At 34.8% G+C, this 18,284-nt stretch overlaps 1 pseudogene; it reads right to left on the bottom strand.

The window, feature by feature from the left end:
• Positions 1-17,012, bottom strand: part of LOC149532858 (uncharacterized) — a 178,311-nt pseudogene extending 161,299 nt beyond the window's left edge.
• Between the last annotated feature and the right edge of the window lie 1,272 nt (positions 17,013-18,284).

An 18,284-nucleotide genomic window follows, 5' to 3' on the forward strand; every position in this document is an offset into this window, starting at 1 on the left:
AGTAGTGAAGTACAAATTTATTTTTATTGGATTATAGAGAGGATCAAAGATTAGAAAGGGGAGATCATTAATCAAGCATTAGAGTGCTAACCAAATGATTAGGTACTAATATATTCTAGCAAGTGAAACATGCTAAATCTCTTAACAAAGTTTTCCTAATAGGCCTAGATACAAATATCTTAATAGGGTGCTTACTTAGTTATTAGTTTAAATCATTTAATCAAGATACACAAATAAGTCTTGTAATCTATCAGTAGGGTAGACCCCTCATAGGGTAGATCTCTATAACTGATCAAACATTGTAGCCTTAATAGACACACTTTATTGTTGTAGTAGTGAAGAGTTGTGGGTATCATTCCCACCCCAATTTTACCTTCACTTTGGAGGGTTCTTGGGTAATCAAATATTTTGTGTTATCAGTTTACATTTACTTTTATATTTATTGATGTGATGAATAGTTAGATCTATTTTAGTTTATGGTACATGATTCATGATGTTGATATGAGATGAGTTAGTGGTGAATTTGTTTTTTTTTTTTCAAGAATATAAAAATTGTATAGATCCTAATCCCCCCCACCCCTCTCAGTATATTACTTTCCCAATAGACTTCCAACAGTTTCTACAAATTTAAAAATGGAAATGGTGGACCTTACCACCAAGAATGGGATTGAGAGTTTTATGGAATCCCCCCTAAGGAAACACACCTCAACATCTACAAGATGGCCTGTAATGATTCCACCTCCCTCACCTATAACCTGCATCCCCTAATAAAAAAATAGACCACCTATTCCCCCTCCTCAAAAAGAAGCTCCTACTATGTAGGAAAATGTCAAGGATCAAGCTTATGATCCTCCTCCAAAGGATTTGATAAAAATAAAAATGGTGGCTAATAATTTGAAAGTGATGATCTCATACTTAGAAATGAACATCATCACTCTATAAGACTTCTTTGTCAAGGAGATGAAGCAACAAATATTATGACTAGGTGAAGGAGAATTATAAAATTAATAGAGATAAAAGAAGATCCTTGTATATATGTAGGTTCCTTATTGTGGATTGGATGTTTCTTTTTGTATCTATAACTTTCTCCCAACATGACAAGGGAGCATGAGGGTGTTCCCTAGGGTCCCATTTCAATACATTTTTCTATTGTTATATTGTTAGAAATAGGAAATAATAAGAGAGGGTGGGGGACTGACAATTAATCAATATTTCACAAACTTTAGTCCAAAATGGATATGATTAACAATCTTATAATTTTCATATGAAAGAAAACAAAGTATGTTGAATAATAACCATACAATAAGAGAACTCATAACACCAAGCCTTGGTCAAGGGAAAACCCCACTAGGGATGTTACCTACAAAATAATCCAATAATTAGTGAAGGATTTGAGCAATAAAAATCCATAAAGCCCAAAGAATACCTAGATGCAAGAACCTACCATAGAGAAGAAAAAGACAAGAAGAGAAAAAGGGTTTTTCTCTGAAAATATGCAAATTGTATTCTCGTAAATGAAAAAGAAATGAGATAATTGCAATAGATCAATCCTTATAGAAGGATATTGAAAACCTATAAGGTAAATGAAATTTAATAGTTACTAATTAATTATTAATTGAGAATGAATAAGTGCATAAAGTGAAATCTTAAGAAGGTAGTAAATGTAATAAATTAAATTAAATTAGCACTTTACTCTAACACCCTCCTTAAGATGAACAACAATGTAGCTACAAACAATGTAAAAAGAGAAAGTAAACTATGTTACAATGTTGAAAGAAAACTTGCATCCCAATAACAAGGCCTTATGAGGGTACCCAATTACAACCGAATCTCTATGAAATGGAGAATTAGAGAAAATCCAATGGGAAAAGAATAGTCCAAAAATAGATAGAGAGAAAAGAAGGAACGAAGGACTCATCACTAAGAGACCCCCAAGGACAATTTCCTCCACCCCAAGAATAGAACATAGCTCAAGATACTGTGTAGATTCAAAAGGTTTAGTGAAGATGTCTAAAACATGCTAAGTAGTAGGAATGTACTCCAAGCTCAAAGTGCCATCTTGAATTAGATGTCTAATGAAGTGCATGTGAAGCTCAATGTTCTTGGTTGTGAGAAATGTGTATAGTACTCTAATTGTCACATCATAGAAAGATGGGACTATCAAGAGGAAATCCAAAATCTGTCATCAATTGTCAAAGCCACAAAACCTCCTAACTAGCCAATATAGTTGTCATGTACTCTACCTCTATAGATGATAAATCATGAGCATGATTCTTCTTGCAAGACCATGTGATAGGACCAAAACAAGGAAATAAGACAAATCTAGAAGTAGACTTGTGATCATCAATATCACCAGCCCAGTCTAAGTTTGTGTAACCAACAATGTGAGGATTCCCTAATGTATAATGAATTCCATAACATGTTGTAACCTAATGTACCTTAATATATGTTTGGAATCTTTCCAATAACTCTTGTCTAGAATTGAGAGACAAATCCAACTATAAAGGAAATATACAGATGTGTGTGTGTTACGTACAACAAACTACCCACATGTTGTCTATATAAAGTGGAATCCACTGCAGGAGTAATGCAAGTTGTAGATAAAACAAAAGCTGGCTAAAAATGTGTGGGAGTAGGCTTGAAATTAAGCATGTTGAATCTCTAAAGCATATCAAGAACATACTTTTACTAGAATATGGCTATCCCATTTGAAGACTAACCTCTATATCATGGAGAATAAGCTACTTGTAATGATGATATCACCTACATAAAGCATAAGTATCAATAAGTCATCCCTATGACACTGAATGTAAACTGTAGGATCAAAATGATATCGAGTGAACTATGAAGCAAGCAAGAAGGAATCCATCTTCTCATACCAAGCCTAAGGGGTCTATTTGAGACCATATAAAGACCTCCATAGCCTACATACTAATAAAGAGTCCCACAAAAAACCTTGAGGCTTCTCCATATAGATATCCCCATGAAGGTCTCCATGCAATAAGACACTCTTCATGTCCATAAACTATCCATCCCTATGAAGCTGTGAGAGAGAGCACAAGGCAAATAGAATTCATATTTGGAATAGGGGAAGAGGTATTGAAGTAATAAATACCCTCAACCTATGAAAAAACCCTTGCAAAAAGATGTGACTTATACCTATCAATAGAACCATCTACAACATACTTGGTATAGTACACCCACTAATACCAAACCAACTTTCTTTATTTTGAAAGAGGACAAAGATCCCATGTGGGGTTCTTCATCAAAGAAGAGTATTATTCATCCATAGCCCTATCCTACACTAAGTGTCTTTTTTGCCAATGAAAACTCTATGGATCATCTAAAATGACTTGACTCAAGATGCCATTATCTGTAGTCCGAGCACATGTGCAATGAGAATTGATAGGATCACTTGCTAAAGATCTAGCTACATCAACAGTATCACATGCCCACTTGGGAACTCATGGAAAAAATGGTGGAGGTGGTGAAGTGGGATCAATATTAAGATATTCCTTAGAGGATGCATTATCCTATAGAGGAGTAGAGGAAGTACTAAGTTGGTGATGGTGGATCCATTTGAGGGCAATGATCATCAAACTGAACATTTCATCAAAACAAGACATCTCTGTAATTAGAATCAAACAACCTATGTGTCTTACATCCTCATGGTAGACAAAAATGTAGAGTGGTAAGCTCTTATTCTCCATGGCTTTCCACTGAGCATGCAGAATAAATGCCCCAATCTCACTATCAAAACTGCGGAAAGTATAAACACCAGGGTTGACATGAGTCCAAGCCTTCTTAGGAGTCAAGTGTCATGATGCCTTGTAAGGAACTTGATTCTAAATAAAGTTGGGAAAATTGATAGCTTCAGCCCCAAATGAAGAACTCACAGCTCAAGATTGAATCATACAATTGGCCATCTCCTGTAATGTCATGTTCTTTTTCTCTGCAACCCCATTCTACTTAGGGGTGTGGGGAACTATGAATTAATACTATAAACCATGATCAGTGCAAAATTCTCTAAAAGAATGATTCACATATTGCCACCCATTTCTAGTGCATATACACTTGACAGAAAGACTAGACCGCTTCTCCATAAATAACTTAAATATTTAAAATGAATCAAAGACATTAGACTTGTACTTCAAAAAGTACACCCATGTGCATCTAGAGAAGTTATCTATGAAGGTGACCACATATTGAGCACATGAAAAAGGTGGAGTGGGAAATGACATAAGATCATTTTGTATCAACTCCAATGATGCCTTATCACATGTGGATCTATATGTTAGAAAAGAATCTCTATGATATTTTCCAAGTGCATAACCTTGATAGACACCATCCGTACAATATATCTGAGGTAACCTAATCACTAGCTCATGTGTACTCATCTATTAGATATACATGTAGTTGACATGGCCAAAATGTTCATGCTAAAGCTTTCTCATTTTGTCTACATGAGAAAATAGAGAAACACCTTTAGAATTAGAGTTCTCAAAGCCATTAAACTAATATAAGTGAGATTGAAGATCAGCAATCCATGTAGCAATAACCATGTTAAGATCATGGAGGTCTCAAATAACCACAACATGTGGTGGGAACTCAACTACCTTTCTAGAGACATAATGAAAAATGTGAAAGATAGATAGGAGGTTCAAAGAAATGGCTAGAACTAAGAGAACATCTTGTAGTGAACCACCTTCTAAAGTGATACTTTCTAAACCTATGCCTAAAATCTGTGTAGAATCACCAACAACAATCTATGTAGTAACACTTTGAGAAAGTGAGATAACCAAATCAGGTGAGTATTTCATATGATGTGAAGCTCCAGAATCAAGAATCTAGGTAGCCCTAGAAGATAATTCTTGTGACAAAAGAGCATGTCCTTTCCCTAATGGAGGAGGTGGAAAATTCAGAGAAGCAATACTATGCTACTGCATGGACTCCTCTAAAGCCTCAAGATGTTTCCAACACCTTGAAACTAGATGTCCTTCCTTACCACAAAAACTACAAGGATCACCTGTGAACTTCTTAGTATTGGAGGAAGACTCACCGGACTTAGAAGATTTGTTATTTTGTGGTGACTGATTAGGGAAATACTACACATCGTAAATTCTTTGGGGTTTAGGGCAGCATCCCAAAAAAATTTTGGGCTGTGGCTAACGTATGGTTGACATATGGCCAAGATGTTGCAATCCTAAAGTGGTATAAAATTAATTTTATAAAAGGGATTAGGGTTAGGGATTTTTTCATAGCAGTGATGTGAAAATTGGCTCTTGTAGTGGTATTGAGTTGTAAGGGATTATAGATTGTAATCACTAGATCGTAATAATATCAAACTTGCTATTTGGTGGATGTAACCCAGGGATTGGGTGAACCACATTAAATCTTGGTGCCTTCTATTATTTTCCGTATGATCTATTATTTTCTATTATTGGTTGTATTTTCATGTAATAGTAACACTCATTACCTACTAAATATATCTCAAGCTTTAGTTTTTTCTTATGCTTTCCTATAGATATATGAGAAACCAATGTCTATGTCTTTGAAGTAGTGATATTATATAGCTATGTAAACTTGGATTGCTCTCTAGTCAATCAAACACAAAAGACCTCAAAAGTGGGCATGGTAAATCTAGGACCCAAGACATCCATAGTGGAATAAAAGGTAGAAGATAAAATTTGAAAGTTTCCAACATTCTTATAACAAAGTCCTCTATTTCTTGATCCTCACAAGAAAGTGGGGTTGTTAGATTAAAGTGTTAATTTAATTTAATTTATTAAATTACCTTTACTCCATTCTTAATATTTCACTTTATGAACATATGCATTCTCATTTAATAATTAATTAGTAATTATTAAATTTTATTTACATTTTAAGTTACTTCTTTTAGGTTTTTAATCTCCTTCTATAAGGATTGATTTTTTGTAATTGATACCACTTGTTAGAGTGTGATTTCAATTGTACCAAAAGAGTGATCTATCAATGCTTGATATAAACACTCAACTTATAGTACATAGGAGATGGCTAATCCCTTGTCACAAATCCTAAGGGGAGCACTAAACAAATTTTCAACAATATCCCCTCATTGTTACCCAAGGGTCTGAGGATTCAAACCTATGACCAAGCTCTAATACCATAAATGATTTGAGAAATAAAAATCCACTAAGCCTAAATAATATAAGCATGCAAGAAACTCTCATAGAGAAGATAAAGAAAAGAAGAGGCAAGGGTTTTTCTCTAAAAATATGCAAATTGTATTCTTAGAAATGAAAAATATATGAGATAATTACAAAAGATCAATCCTTATAGAAGGAGATTAAAAACCTCAAAGGAGTAACCTAAAAGGTAAATGACATTTAATAAATAATAATTAATTATTAAATGAGAATGTATAAGTGCATAAAGTAAATTATTAAGAAAGGAGTAAATGTAATTTAATAATTAAAATAAATTAACACTTTACTCTAAAAATCAAAAGTATCTTGTGAAAGATATTGACCCTATTAGGAGACTATAACATTTATATGGTCTCTCGATCCTTGTTAGAGGACTAGGCCTTGTTAGAAGCCTCAATCCTATTAGAATTTGATATATACAAATACAAAATGTATGCAATATGATTGCACTAGCCAAACATGCAATGTAGATTATAGTTCTTTAATACAAAAGCATAGATAAAAACAATCTCTTTATGTTATTGTTGATATAGATTCAATATCTAATACTTGCATTGTTTCTCATCAAATAATTCATAGTCCTCTGATCATATGCTAGAATTCCATCATATGAGATTAAATAAATATTGCATTACACTACTTAATCACTCAAATAAATTTCATTTGCAATATTTCATTTATACCTTGCTGATTTACAATTATCTTTCGAGTCGGCCTTCATGCCCTTATACACTTTACAAGTTACAATATTAATTTTTTTCTAACATAGAGATAATATCAAGGATTCCATCATCAATGAGTTAAGTATTTATTTTTAAAGAAAATCCTTAACCCAATATATCCATTTCCTCATCATACTCTATTCTACTCTATATTGTTGTAACTAGTAATCTAACCATAACTTTATATGTATTATTTGTAGTATCCTACACATTTGCATATATCAACATGATAAAGTTAGGTAGTCATACCCAACTTTGCATGTGTCCATGATAATCCTTTGAAGCTAACCAACCAAAACTCTATTTATTGTGCTAGATAAACCATGTAACACTTAGACAATTTTCTATGCCATAACTTCTATTAGAAATAGGGATTACTAGGGGGGTGTGAATCGATAATATACAAACTTTAGTCACCAAATAGATATTATTACTTACTTTAAACCATACATAACAAATAAATAAAGTAATGTTGAACAGTAGCATCAACCATGCACAAAGATAACTCATAACACCATTTTTTTTAAGTAGGGAAACCTTAGCCAAGGGAAAACCCCTATGGGGATGATACCCACTAGATAATATACTGATATATAAGTTCCTTGTTAGAGGATGGACCCTATTAGGAGTCAATGAGAAAATTTAGTGTAAGGATTCCCCATTACGAGACTTTGAATCCTTGTTAGGAGAATATAACCCTATTAGGAATTGTAGTACAGTAGATGGAATATGAGCCCAATACCCAAACACGAACTTCCAATTTCAAGAAGAGCTCACTACCTAAACAAGTAATCATACTTCTAGAATATAAGTATTGTAATTATTTTTTCAATTGATCTATGATTTTTGCCTCAATATTGAATCACAAAAGACCTTTCACATAAACTTTGCATATATCACTTTTACAAAAATTTGCATATAATTGCTCACCATATAATCACATATAATCACACTTCTCAAAACAAAATGTCCTTCACATAAATACCAGGCCTTTACATGAATTTCTACTAGGTCAGCTAACACCATAATACACTTTTCCAACTTAGAGTAAAGATCTAGGATGTCGACCCTAATTGGACAAGTAATTATTTTGTAAACAAAATAATCCTTTCCTTCAATTATGTTGTCTTGTTTCACGAAAACACAAATATCTCTTTTCTATACATTCCATACTAACATTTGAGGTTATACATGTCATCACCAAAATCTATACTATCTATCTAACTTCACTAGTCATAGTATGACATCAGCAACAAGTTATAAACAAAATAATACACTACGGTATACCAAATTCCATACTTAGACAATTTTTCATATTACCGAAAGCTAAGTAACTTTATTTCTAAGGTTTCCTGTAAGCATGAACATCATGTGTTGCCATAAATGAAAATAATTACATATCTTGATTAGCTAATTTTCAACAATCTCCACCTTTGGCATTGATGGCAACAAAATATGGAAAATTGGCTAAGTAATAAAAACTACATAAACAATATAGTAACATTACATCTATTACATTTTTCCATATTTACATATGCTACCCCTTACAATATACTTTACACTTTTATCTTTTCTTTACCTTATTTACAATTCTCACATTGTATCTCTCCCCCTTTGACATCAATGACAAAGGTCAAAATGTCAAAATATGTCCAAAAATTGTCCATCTGCTATCAAAAATCTTGTCCTTCTACCTTACACTAGTAGAATCTTCATTCAATCATCAAAATTTTCTTTTAGACTATCCATATATTTAGTCCATGTCTCCTTGGCTGATTCAACAAACTTTGACTACAAATCCCTTTGGCTGAGCCATATATAACTCCTTATCCAAATCACTATGAAGGAAGGTTATTTTAACATCAAGTTTATCTAAATGCAAATCTTTAGTAGCCACAAGACTTAAAACAATATGGACAGAAGTCATTTTAATAATATGAAAAAATATCTCATCAAAATCTATTCACTTTTCTGTGTAAATCCTTTTACAACTAACCTAACTTTAAATCTTTTCTTACCTCCTTCCTCTTCTTTCAACCTATAAACCCACTTATTCTATAAAGCTCCTTTCCTATAGGAAACTTGCTTTAATCCCATATCTTATTCTTTAGCAAAGAGTTCATTTTGTCTTTCATTGCAAACTCCTACTGAATCTTAGTATCCACTTGCACTGCTTCATCATAACATTCAGGTTCACCAGCATTAGTAAGTAATTGAATACAAAGAGGGAGAAAATATTTCTAGAGGTCTAATTTTCTTTGTTGACCATTTAACATTCACCAGTGTGTGTGGTATTTTTTGTTGCAATTGTTTCTCATCATGAGGAATGGATGGAACATCATCTTGTGGAGTATCATCCAACACTACATAATCATCTTCTTTCTTCTCATGTGGTTGCAATAGATCTTTGTACAACACTTTCTCATTGAATATGACATCCCTACTTCTTACAATTTTATGATTTTCAAAATTCTAAAGCCTATAGCCAAATTCATTAATTCCATATCCAACAAATACACATTTCTTTGACTTAGCTTCCAACTTGGTTCTATTTTCAGAATCTATGTCAGCAAATGCTTCACAACCGAAGGTTTTGAGAAAAGAATTACTCACCTTCTTACCAGTCCACACTTCCTCTAGAATGCCACAACCTAAAGGATTAGAGGGACCTCTATTAATCAAATACATAGCAGTATTGATAGCCTCCACCTACATGTATAAGGGCAACCCAATATGTAACCTCATGCTCCATTATAGTCTTGTTCATGTGTTTAGCCTGTGGAGTCCTTCGAATAGTTTTCTACCTACAAATACCATTAGTGGAGCAATAATCTTCAAATTTATAATTACAATACTCACCACCATTATCAGATCAGAGACATTTTAACTTCCTACAAGTCTCATTTTCAACCAAGCATTTCCATTTTCTAAAAGTTTGAAATACATTAGATTTATTTCTAAGGAAATAAACCCATATCATTGTTGTTGCATCATCAATAATTGTATCATAATAATGAGAGCCTGCAAGGGAAGATACTTGAGCCAGTCTCCATACATTGGTATGCATGCAAGCTCTAATTTCTCCTTTTTATTTTCCTTCCCAGTCTTCACAAAACTCACTCTCTTTTGTTTTCTATAAACACAACTTTCATAGAAATCCATATTAACACATTTCAAACCTAGAAAAAATTTCTTTGAATGAAGTACTTTCATACCTTTCTCACTCATGTACCCAAGTCTATTGTGCCACAATGCTGTATCAGAATCTACAACAACTATTTGTTCTCCCTGCTCAACTACAATAGTTGTTCCTGAACATTCTTTTTTCTCCAAAACAATTAAATAGAAGGAACAATATGACCTGTACAAAGATATAAGGTGCCAACTTTCACACCTTTTTCTACTACGAGGGAACCTTTTGAAACCTTCCAATTTTTATCATTAAAAGTAACTACACAATCCTCATCACCAAGTTGTCTTGCTGAAATTAAATTCCTACTCAGTCTTGGAACATGTCTTACCTGATGTAGTAGCCAATGATTCCCATTCTACAACTTAATCTTTATTTTTCCATCTCCAATAATTTGATAGGGTTCTTTATCTCCTAAATAAACAAGTCCAAAATCCTTTTGGACATAATCAATGAAATCACTCTATGAGCTGTAGCATGAAATGAAGCACTAGAATCTAAAACCCATGAGTCATCAACACTTTCTAAAGACAAAAGCAAAGAATCCTCTTCAAATTTGTTACTTAACACATTTGCCTCCTTGTCTCCATCTAGTTTATCTCTTTCATTTTTCTTTCAATTTCAACAATCTTTCTTTTTATGACCTAGTTTCCCATAGTACTAGTAGTCATTGGGTTCTCTCAATTGAGACCTCCTCCCCTTTGACTTTCCTCTTGATTTCCCATGGTTTTTGGAATTACTTCCTCTTTCAGTCATTATGCCTCTACTTTGTGTGTTCAAATCACTTTCTAATGTAGATCCACCTAAGGATTTCCCATGAGTTTCCTCACTCAAAACAACACTGATCACATCATCATATTTTAGGGTACTAGACCCAAGAATAGAATTATTCACAACCATTACCAAACCATTCTAGCTTTTAGGAAAAGAACACAAAATCAAGAGAGCCCTAATTTCTTCTTCAAAATTGATACCCATAGAAGATAACTAACTTGTAATAGTCTTAAACTCATTTAAATGATCTATAATAGATCCACCTTCTACCATTTTCATATTAAATAAATGCTTTATGAGAAATACCTTGTTTGAAGCAGAGGGCTTTTCACATAGTGTCATGAGGGTTTTCATCAACTCTTCTCTTGTCTTTTCTTTTGTAATATTAAATGTCACTAATGGTGCTTGGCATAATTGAATGCTTCCAAGTGTCTTTCTATCTAAAAGATCTCATTCATCCTTTGACATAGATCTTTGATTCTTGGTTTTTCCTTCCAATGGCTTCCATAAATCATTCTGATAAAAATAGTCTTCTACTTGCATCTTCCATAACTTAAAGTTCTTCCCATTAAACCTCTCAACACTTAGCTTACCCTCATCTACCATTTCTCCCACTCAATTGTGAGACTTTCCTATAGAGGATTACTGAAAAAATAACCTCACTCTGATACCACTTGTTAGAATTAAAACACAGACAGAAATAATAATTAGATGCAAATATAACCAATAGTAGAAAATAATAGATCACACAGAAAAGAACACAAGGCACCAAGATTTAATGTGGTTCACCCAGTCCCTGGGCTACATCCACCAAACAAAAAGTTTGATATTATTATGATCCAATGATTACAACCTGATTACAATTTGTAAACCCTTACAACTCAATACTATTGCAAGAACCAATTTTGCATCACTACAATGAAATGATACCTAACCCTAAGACCTTCTATATAGGTATTTTTATGCCACTTTAGGGTTACAACATGTCAGCCATATGTTGGCCATGATCCAAAATTTTTTTTGGGGTGCTACCCCAAAATTTAAAGAATTTATGAAGTATGTATAGTACTTCCCTGATTAATCACCACAACCTAACACATATTTCTATTTTGTCAACATGATAACTCAAAAAGGTACACAAACTCCTAAGTGTCTCACAAAATAACATAATAAAATAATGCATTAACCTAAGTAAACTTAAGTAAGTGTAAATAGTAAATACGTATTTACACCAACACCCCCCTTTAAGTGCAACTTAGGGAAATGCCATTAAGCTTACAAATACTAGAATGAAATGAATAATGGGTCCTGACTACTTGGCCATGCTAGGCACCCAAGTACATAATGAAAATTCAATCTCTCATAAAGTGGAGAAAGAGGGAAAACCTCATAGGAAAAACTCTCCCCCAAAAAGAGAGATGAATAGGAATGCATAGATGGATGGAGTAATCAAGACCCCCCCATTACGAAATACATCCAATATATACAATAGTGAAGAAGGAGAAGAACAAGACCCCATAAGAAGAAAGGGTCCCCCCCCTCCCCCCCCCCCCCCCAAAAAAAAATGAAGAATGTCGACTAGTGAGTGCTACTCTAAGGAAGAAGCTAGTCTAAGAATGTAAAATGATGTTCCTCCCCTTTGGAAGAAACAATGGGAAAGGTACAATCTTAAAAATGTATAGTGGCCCTAAAACTTGCTCAAGTATCCCTATGGTGATGCTGGTGGTTGCCCCTTCCAATTTTGCTAAAAAGAACGAATGCAAATTTGGCAAGGATGTCTGTTGAACCTATCCCAATGAACCATCTATCTCCTCAACTAATAAAGAGACTTCCAAAAAAAAATTTTCATAAGGATCCACAATCATGCCAACCCATAAAGATTGATCATGTAGAGAATGGACATGAGGGTTAGAGTGAGCCCTCGCAACAACTATAGAAGGATCATCATCATCAATGATAAGATGTAAGTCCTCGAGGCTATCTCTCAAGTCTATGATGTGTTCATCAATTAAAATTGGAGCTAGAAGACAACAGGTATTATGTTGTGCTAGACCTTTCACTATGGCAATATAAGCATGTAGACTATACTGATGATATGACCTCTCACTGCAAGTATCACTAGAAACCCACATGTTTGAATCTGTTGAAGCACTATTGTTGTTGTCACTATCAGTTTCCACAATGTATGAAGTGTGGAGAGGGGTAGAGGACAAGCTCAATGAACTTTCCTGAAAGTGAATATCCTTCTACACAAAGATGTCATGTGTCATTTGATCCATAAGTCTATAAGCCTTCACATTGTCTTCATATCCTATGAAAGTACAAGGCCTAGGTGCTTGTGCCTTGCATCCTTTAGAAGATAGGTTTGCCCATGTTGGACAACTGAAGACTCTAAAGTGACTCACAACTAGTTTTCTGCTACACCATGTCTCAAAAGGAGTGTTACCATCTAAGGTATTATGAGGAGACCTGTTAAGTATGTTAGTAGCACTACTAATGGCTTCAACTTCTAATGTAGGATCAAGAGACTCAGCTTTTATCATGCAACTTGCCATGGTCTTGAGAGTTCTAATCCTTAGTACTACAACATTTGTCTTGTGTAGATTGAATGTTGATGGATTCTAAAGATCAATTCCCTCATGTTTACAAAAGCCCCTAAGTCTTTTTTCTACATATCTGTTCTCATTGTCCACTCATAGAACCTTGATGGCTTTCCTTGATTTGTGTTCAAAATGAGTCTTAAAGGCTTTAAGATTTTGATCCACTTCACTCTTATGATGAAGGAAGTAGACCCATGTGAATCTTGAAAAGTCATCAACATAAGTAAGGATGTAGTAGCCTTGGCTAACTATAGTCACCGCAAAAGGTCCTACTAAAACCATGTGAACTAGCTAAAGAACAACTAGAGCTCTAGAAGACTTGCCTTTACAATACTTCTCCTCAAGATGCATAGCCACTAAACATGACAAACACTCTCCCTTAGAAAATTTAATGTTAGGTAGACCTTTGACCATGAGTTTTAGGAAGGAAAGATAACCAAACTACTCATGCCATAATGTGATTTATGAAGTAGAGTGAGTCAACAAGGCTTGAGAAGGAGACCTATCCACAAAGTGGGAGAAGGAATTAAGCCTCTTGTCATGATTGACTTTCTCCACTACAACTAATGGATCATCTTTTAGACTGTGCATCATGACTAAATCTGGAAGGAACTCAACTTTGTGACCATCTCCAAGGTGAGTGATTTCGTAAACTAAGAGGAGATTAGAGCTAAGGTTTGGAATGTAGAGAATATCTCTAAATTTCCCATTTTCCATTTCCACCTATCCTTTTCCTTCAAATTCCATTTTAGTATCATCTCCCATGAAGATGTGTGGTACCTGTGATTGCTTTAATGAAGAAAAGTCTCCCTTTGAAGAACCCATATGGTTGGAGGCACCTAATTCAAGTATCCATTCCAAAAAAGAACTTTTATTTGCAATAAGTGCTTTCCCTTTTCCCTTTGAAGAGGATGGAGTTAAATCCTTGGAAGTAGCTAGCACTTGAATATTGTTCTTCCTAAGTAGGTTTTCCAACTCATGGATTCTTTTAGTCTTCCAATGATGCTCATCATGATTTGGCTTTTTGCAATAGACAAAAAAAAGTTTGTCCTTCTTTTCATTACTTCCCTTCTTGTTGGAAGAAGAATTTCCTTGCTATGAGGAGGATTGTTGTGTCTCAGATTGTGTTTTTTTCTTCCACTACTTTTTCTTGTTTTTGGTAGAACATTTCCCTCCTTGAATTGATTGGTGCTCATCACTAGCCACCAAGGCTTTGGTTTTTGATGTCATGAGAAGTCCTAAATACATCAAGTGAGATTGTTCAACAATCAACATTTCTGAAAATGCATCAAATGTAAACTTTTGGTAAGTAGTTCTCATGGTCAACCTATGAGTATTAAAACTCAAAACAAAGGAAACATACTCTAAAGGTAGCCTCTTTAGGATGTGATCAATCAACTTGTCATCCTTCATGGGATTTCCACAATCTTTAAGTAGTACCCTATACTCATTGGCTTTGTTGATGTAATCTTGAATTGTGTCAAAGTTCATTGAATCCAAGAGAAGTTGATCATCCTCAATTTGAAATCTTTTTTCTTCATCCACCTTACCATAGAATGATTCAAGTTTATCCAAAGCTGATTTGGATTCTGTACATTCAGCAATGTGGAAGAAGAGATCTCTATGACCACAACTCTTGATAATTCCTAAAACCTATTGGTCTTATTTTTTTCCATTCAATGAGTTCTTTAGCAGTAGTAGTTTTGGTAATTGTACCATCAACATAAAGACTATAACCTTTTTCCATTAATCTACTCCAAGCAATATCTTTCCATGTAGAATAATTGCTTGAATTTAGAGGTGGACATTTAAATGAATTCATGATTTAGAAATGAAGAGAGCACAAAAGAGAGATAGAAGAACATAATACACACCCCCTCTTTTCACTCAATCAACAAACCCCCCTAAAAAAGATGCTTTTGGTACTTTGTAAGTAGTGTGTGTACAATGGGCCACTTGTCAAAATGAAAAAAGTGGACTTCTAATTTTTCTTTTACAACTACCTTTTGAGGCCCAAATCTATCACTAAGCATTGTAGCTTAGATATACAACAATTCTGAAAAGTAATCAAACCAGTACAATGTAGAAAAAGCCCTAAGTTTGAAAGTGAGATTTTTGTCCACACAACCTTAGAATCTAACTATATATCTAGAAAGTAGACAAAAAATAATGCACTTTAAAAAAAATGGAACTTATTTTCGTGTCCAGATGAGCTTGTATAGAGTGTTTGAAGTTGCAAAATTTAGGATTGAATTTCTAAAATATCCTTGCACAAAAACTAGAAAAGAACACCACCACTAGAAAGTTTCAGAAATTCTACCCAATTTCAAAAAAAAATGCACCCGAATTAGAGTCTAGATGTCTAAGTTATGGGCTCACAAAGTCAGGTTGCCAAATCAAAAAGCAATCTGGAGAGGGATCTAGAAGGAAAATTGCTATCTTAAAATTCATGGTCAAACAACCATTATAGTAGTTTCAAAAAAAATAGGAATGATAGTTAGATGACCATCAAATTTGTTTGAGTAAATAATTAATTATTTATTCTATTACTTAAGCTTTGACAACATGGGAGTTTGTTCCCTTCTAGCATGTTCCACCTTTTGTGGATATGTGTTGAGTTGTCATCCTTATCTTCTACCACCTTCCAACTTGTTCTACTAGCTTCCTTGAGATCTTTATAAGCGACCTCTCCCTCATTGTATTATCATCACATTACTTCTCATTGTAAATAAATTTTCATTGTGTTTGCATACTTGTGGTCTCTCATGTCCATTTAGGGTTTTTCCCTTACTCCATGCTCTTCCTCTTCTTGACTCTCTTTGACAAGTTCTCGCATGCAGGTGATCTTGGGCATCTTAGGAGTTGGCTTTCCTTAACTCCTACATGGTATCAGAGCCTTCCTACTACTACTTGGTTGAATATTTTTGAAGTCATGATTTGAAGTCACAAACCTTAGTTTGTTTGTGCATTTTTTCTTCAAATCAGGGGATCAAAAATTGTTTAGAGCACATTAGGGCCAAATGGGCATCACCATTGGATCCAAAAGGCCGCTTATAGTCAGAATTCATATAAAACTTTATATTTTTGGAGACACAGCTCTGGGAGGCAAAAAATTTTTGCCCGTAGGCCCTTCCATACGGTCGTACGGATGATCTGCGATTAGAAAAAAAATAGTTTTTTAGCACGCTGCCTAATGGCCACCACTGCGCAGCCCCTAGTGACAAACATCGATGGTGCCACCCTCTACTTTGCAGCCCCTGCTGCCTAGCCAGCGAGCTACCTCCTAACAATGGCGCTTCAAATCTTCGCCTAACAGTGCCACCCTTCGCCAGGTCCTCTGCCGCTCTGCCATTTTTTTTAGCACTCTGCCGGTGGAGCTTCTTAGTTTGCCACCTACTTGTTCAACACCAACATGGACACTATCATCATTTGACACCTGTTGACATGCACAGTCCATTTTTTGAGGAGCCACTTCAGCATTCTTTGCTGCGTCAGTAGCTACAGTCCACTTGACATGTGGCAGGTCTGCCATGTGGCACATTACCACGTGGCCCCTACCACATCATCTATTCTACCACATGGTAGCCATGTGGCCTCTTTTTTTGTTGTGATGTGCTGCATGCTATCAAATTTAATCACATGACCTGCTGACATCAGCACTGGCATCATCATCCTTCCATGCACCTCTCCTAGTTCTATTTTGGACCTACCTTTGGTTTTTTGGCCATAACTTTTACATACAGACGTATTTTTATGATCTGAAAGAAGTGTCAGAAAGCCAGTTTTGAGATGGAGGCTTTGGTATAGGTATTTTTAGATTTTGATCCTTTTTTATTGCCCTTTTTTAGTTGAAGTCCAAAGTTCTATTTTTAACTCTGGCAAGCATATCTTTTTTGTCCCATGTCAATTTTTTGAAAACTTTATATTTTTGGAAATCTGGGTCTGTTATCTTTTCAAAAATGTGGTCCTTTTTCTAAGTTTTTGGGCTATGCTCTTTCTATCATAGTTTTGGCATTTTTGCTATATGGTGGATATTTTGAGTTTTTTAGGCCCGAGGATCATTTTCTTGGCATGGTTTCCCTTGTTTTAGGCTGTACTTTGTTTTTTATTAGCTTGTTTTTTAGTTTTGATCATTATAGCTATCATTTTGAAGCACTTTTTTGTATCACACTGAGATAAAGTGCCACTTTTGCATTTCAGGGATCATGAACATTGTTTTGAGTCAGTTGTATGTGCACTATTTTCATAGAGCACCATGGGGGGGATAGTTGTTTTTTGTTTTAGGCCTTCTCCCTTTGTTAAGTGAGTGTCCCTTCCATGACATTAGCCCCATATAGAGTCAGTTTGATCGTGTCTTTATAGGTGTTTTGTACCTCTCTTCCTCTCTCATCGTTCTTAGTTCGTCTACAGGAGACTTTGGCCCACCTTCTCAATTGCTTATCATCACATCCCATCTACATTAAGAGGGGGTTATGTTGTTTTTCTAATGCATCCTTGGTTAGATGGTTCGATAGTGTGAACTATGTATTCAGTGGTTGATCCTATATACAAGGCAATTGTAGTGGCTGGCTACCTATGCATTTCGGTGAGATGGATCATCTACCATATAGACATGCTTAGTTTATGCATTCTTCTTCCATGGAGGTTCTTTAGATCAGCAATTTGGCATATTTGTGGCTTCTTCATGCTTCAATGATGCTTCTTCACGATCACTACTTGTTCCTATTTTAGGGGACATTTCCCTAGTTGGAGACTTCTTTAGTTCTTCACTAGGTTACCTCTTTTTGGGGGAGGGTTTTTCCCACGTGATTTT

The sequence above is a fragment of the Cupressus sempervirens genome, chromosome 10 (assembly GCF_028749045.1).
Source record: "Cupressus sempervirens isolate cs-2001-9-10 chromosome 10, ASM2874904v1, whole genome shotgun sequence".
NCBI classification, from domain to species: domain Eukaryota; kingdom Viridiplantae; phylum Streptophyta; class Pinopsida; order Cupressales; family Cupressaceae; genus Cupressus; species Cupressus sempervirens.